The sequence below is a fragment of the Myotis davidii genome, unplaced genomic scaffold (assembly GCF_000327345.1).
Source record: "Myotis davidii unplaced genomic scaffold, ASM32734v1 scaffold130, whole genome shotgun sequence".
NCBI lineage: Eukaryota > Metazoa > Chordata > Mammalia > Chiroptera > Vespertilionidae > Myotis > Myotis davidii.
This window is the reverse complement of record NW_006285040.1, coordinates 5,959,575-5,964,476: the sequence shown is the minus strand read 5'-3', so window position 1 is coordinate 5,964,476 and position 4,902 is coordinate 5,959,575. Positions and strand designations below refer to the sequence as shown.

The window sequence follows — 4,902 nt, the reverse complement described above, 5'->3', positions numbered from 1 at the left end:
CTGCGGGGCAGGGGGCTGGCCGATGGACCTGCCGGCTGACCCGCTGGGACACGTTACCCTGAGCGGGAAGCGCGGGGCCGTCCTGGGCAACTCTGGTTGCAGACCCGCTTTTTTCTTCGTTGCCAGAGTTTTTCTCGCCTACGGATAATAGTGTTCTTGAAAAGACCTTACAAGAAATGTAACACACCCTCCTCTGGGGACACGTTTCCCGAGAAAGTACTGCACTTCTTAAACCTTTTCGTGGCGGACCGGCCTTGGCCTGACGTTTGAAATGGTGGAAAATTTTCCAGACCCCGCAGCGGAGACAATAGACTGCACTTGCCTGCAAGCACAAGGGCCAGAAGGTAATGGGGCAGGACCTTATTTTGCTTCCTTAGGAATGTCTTGCTCAAGCGCTCCACCTAAACCTCGGCTCTTGTTGTCCGTCACCCATATTATTTCAGGAGACTCCCTTTGGAAGTGTTCTTTCTGACTCCGAGGAGCTGCCCGCTGCCGCGAGGTTTCCTCACTGCCCCCCAGGCATTACAGACTCGGGCGCCCCCTTCGCTTAGCACCCTCCGGCCCTGCACACAAGCTGGTCCCCAGCCTTCCCTGTTCTGCACAGCCCCGCTGCTCTTTCATGTGCACTGAGTCACCCTACTGCCTTCCACTTCTGCAAAACATCTTGCCCACGCCTCACTTTTTCTTTTGCTAACTCTCCTTCCTCTTTTCTACCCCAGAGCTTCTTAGCTCAAGTCTCTCAGCACTCCCACCACCGTCCAAGCCACATGAGTGAACAAATTAAACCAAATGGAAAAATTAATGGGATTATTGTGACAGCCTCCCTCCTGAGCTGTCCATTTCTGTCTCTTCACATAGTCACTTCTCAATGTGGCAGCCAATTGGATCTTTTAAAAATGGGGGTCAAGTTGTGTTATCTTTTTGGCCTCAACCCTCCAGTGGCTTCCCATCTGCCTAAGGAGTGGCCTCAAGGTCATAGGTGATGTGATTCGTTCCATCTCCTACTGCCTGCCTCCCTCCTGTGCCTGAGCCCCTACCCCTGTCCCCCTCCCCCCCTTTCACTTTATTTCTAGCTCAGTGCTTCCTAACCAAGAGTGATTTTGCACTCCGCCGGACAGGTGGCAATGTCGGAGACATCTTTGTGTGTCAGACAGATGGTCACAACTGGGGTAGTAGATGGTACCCACTACTAGCATCTGGGTAGTGGCCAGGGATGCTAAACAATACCCAGGACAGCCCCCCCGCACAAAGAATTATTCATCAAATGTCATAGTACTGAGGTGGGGAAACCTCATATCTGAAAAGCTCCAGATCACCACTTAACTGTCTCCTCCCACTCTTCAGGTCTCTGTTCAAAGGACACGTCTGACACGTCTGTGATCCCAAGTTACAAACACTCTTGGTTATTTTTCTACTGGCTGACATTTGATATGTTCTACTTTTTAAATTGTTTTTCTTTCCCCACTAGTTTATGAGCTCCATGAAGGTAGGAATTGTTGCCTATTTTGTTTACTTTGGAATCTCAAACACCTAGAACAATGACCAGCACTTAATAGGTATTCATTTGTTGAATGAATGAATATAGAATATATATTGTACTACTCAGTATTTTAAGTGTTACATGTACAGTGGGGCCTTGACTTACGAGTTTAATTTGTTCCGATACCGAGCTCGTTAAGGAGCTCGTTAACTCAAATTAATCTATCAACTCAATGCAAAAAATCAGCCGAGAGAGACAGCTGGTACCTCAAAAAACTCGTTAGTCGGGACACTCGTAAGTCAAGGCCCCACTGTACATGAGGCAGGCACTATCTGTTTTATCCTCATTTAAGGGGGAAAATGAGGAACTGACGTCTCAGAATTCATAAATGTCAGAGCTAGAATTCAGACCTGGGTCCTTACCCCTACTTATACTGTTGTTATGATTGAATCATTGTCCCCTCCACCCCCCTCAAAAAAAGGGTATGTTGGATTCCTAACCCCCAGTACTTCGGAGTGTGACTATTTGGAGATAGGGTCCTTTGATAGGAAATCAAGTTAAAATGAGACCATTAGGGCGGGCTCTAATTCAGTGTGACTGATGTCCTTATAAAAAGGGGAAATTGGACATAGAGGCGGACACACATAGAGGGAAGATGTTCTGAAGGCACACAGGTAGAAGCCAGACACCTACAAGCCAAGGAGAGAGGCCTGGAACAGCTTCTTCCCTCACAGCTCCCGATGAAACCCACACTGCTGACACCTTGATCTTGGACTTCTGGCCTTCCCAACTGTGAGACAATACAATTCTGTTATTAAAGCTACCTACTATGTGGTACTTTGGTACAGCAACCCTAGAAAAGAATTAAAATGCCTATCAGAATAACTGAACTTTGAACTTTTAAAAAATATCTTCACACGAGGATATGTTTTTATTCGTTTTAGAGAGGGGAAGGGAGAGAGAGAGAAACATCCACATGAGAGAGAAACATAAATCGGTTGCCTTCCTACACACCCCTACCAGGGATCAAACCCAAAACCTTTTGGTTTACGGGACGATGCCCCAACCAACTGAGCCACCCAGCCAGGGCAGAATTTTGAACTTTTTAACCAGTTGTGAGTTTAATTTTCTACTAAGTGAGTATAGAAAATACTCACTTATCTGGAAGTCAGGGTCATGATTTTGACTACTTCAAATGATTCACAATTTGATGGTTTTGTTTACTTATGTAATTTATGTTTTTGTAGATGGAAGAAAGTGCTTATAACTTGACAAGGTTTTATTTCTTTTTTAAACAAAGGAGCAAGATCCTTTTATTTATTTTTATTTTAATCCTCACCCAATAATATGTTCTTAGAGAGGAAGGGAGAGGGGAGAGAGAGAGAAATATTGCCTTCTGTACATGCCCCAACTGGGCATTGAACCCGCAACCCAGGTATGTGCCCCGATCTGGAATTGAACTTGCAGTTTTTGGGTGTATGGGATAACATTCTAACCAACAGAGCCACACTGGCCAGGGCTTTTTCCTTTTTTTCAATTACAGTTTATATTCAATATTATTTCAGGTGTAAAGGAGCAGCCCCTTTTAAGTTAGGTATTCAAATCAGCCTACATTTTTATTTCATACAGTGTCAACATTTGTACTGTATTAACTAGGCATGAAGTATTTGGAAATATACTATTCATTTGGATATCTATTTACAAATATTCTTCTCAGTTTTCTCCTGAGATCCTAAATTTTTTTCTTTCCTCCATCATTTCCCCTAACACTGGCAGCATAGTAAGGTACATATATGGAGTACTGTGTTTGGAACCAGCCCATGTGGCTGAAATCCCTGCTGCACCATTTAGCTCTGTGACTTTAGGCAAGTGACTTAAGGTCTCTGAGCCTCTGTTCCTCTTCTGTAAAACAGGGATAACAGTACCTATTTCACAGGGTTGTCATGATGATTGAATTACCTATTTTTTTTAAAGTTTTTGGAAGAATGCCTGCTAAGAAATGTGTTTGTTAAATAATAATTTAAAAAAACACAGTTAGATGGTAACATTACATAATTCTTGCCTTTAGGAACTTGCAGTCAGATTAGGGAGTGTGGGACTCTTTCTTCATCCAGCCATCAGTACAAAACTTAGACTCATCATAGTTGAGAAAAGATGTGCAGAAGATAAGAACTCTGACTTAGGTGTCGGACTACTCACCCACTCACATTTATGGAGTATATCCCATGTGCCAGGCACTGCTAGACCCGGGAACCAGAGAGACCAGGTCTCTGTCGCGGAGGCCATGAGGAAGGCTGCCCTGAAGCAGGTTGACTTTGGCAATTCCTGAGAAGGAAGTCACACCAACTTGGCATGATGCAAATGCTATTACTGTAGTACCTTTCCTGGGCCAGAGGAGAAATTTCTGCCAGAGACCTGTGATCAGCTCTCTTTAGTTCTCCACAAGCTGTTTCTTCAGGTTAAGACAATTTCTCAACTACTTGAAGTCATTAACGCATGTTTGTTCTAACTCTCACATATGTTAGATAGAAGATCACCTCATTACCTTTCTCTCCCCACCACGCCTCCCCCCACATTTGGCGGATATCCTGGTTATCATTGGAGCTTGGCACCGATGAGGAAGCCAGCCTTCTCAATCAGGAGGCCCTCAGCCCCTGGGGACACAGCCCAGTTGACACTTGCCCCTCCCTCTGCTAGAGGAGGCTGATAGCAACACATCATCTAAGTGAGAAAGAGAAAACACAGGTGACCGAAGGAAAATGCAAAGGCTGAATATAATTTCAGAAAGAGTATTAAAAGAAAGAAAATGTGAAAATCACCCTGCATCATTGAATTACATTTTGTTTTATTTGGCTTATTCTTAACTGAAAATATGGACAAACCATTTTATTATGTCTCCATTTATCAAACAGGAAGTTGAATTTTAGAAAATTACTGCTCACGATAGAAAATAAAATAACCTGGGGTTATCCTTTTGTTTAACAAAGTATTTTTATTCTGAAATTCAATATCATATGCCATTGCTAATGCACATAAATCTAGAGATTTCCACCAGGTATAAACATGCCCATCATGTCAACCTTTCATTTCTTTAACGGCATCTGTACAGCAGACAAATAGAGCATACGTCTCTTACAGTTTGTTTCTGTATGTTCAAGACCAGTTAGTCCAGATTCGCCCCATAGCCTGCAGGATGACAAGCATTTTTGCTTATTTTCCATGTAAGAAAAGGACCAGAGCGAGACAATTTTGTGCACTTCCCTTTGTGACTAGGCATCCGAGGAATTTAATAAGCAACTTGAATAAAGGAACTGACTAGTTATATTTTGCTGCTGCAACAAATTACCACAAGCTTGGTGCTTAAAATAAGGCAAAATTATCTTACAGTTAAGACACTCTCTGCCAGATGTTTGCCACAAGTC

At 43.4% G+C, this 4,902-nt stretch overlaps 1 protein-coding gene across 1 annotated transcript in view; it reads left to right on the top strand.

Annotated features, from left to right (window-relative positions):
* The first annotated feature begins 29 nt into the window (after positions 1–29).
* Positions 30–4,902, top strand: part of DCP2 (decapping mRNA 2) — an 82,453-nt gene continuing 77,580 nt past the window's right edge. Inside the window, exon 1 of the mRNA XM_015558459.1 lies at positions 30–344. The gene's annotated coding sequence lies outside the window, so the exon portion shown is untranslated. The remainder of the gene's footprint in view (positions 345–4,902) is intronic.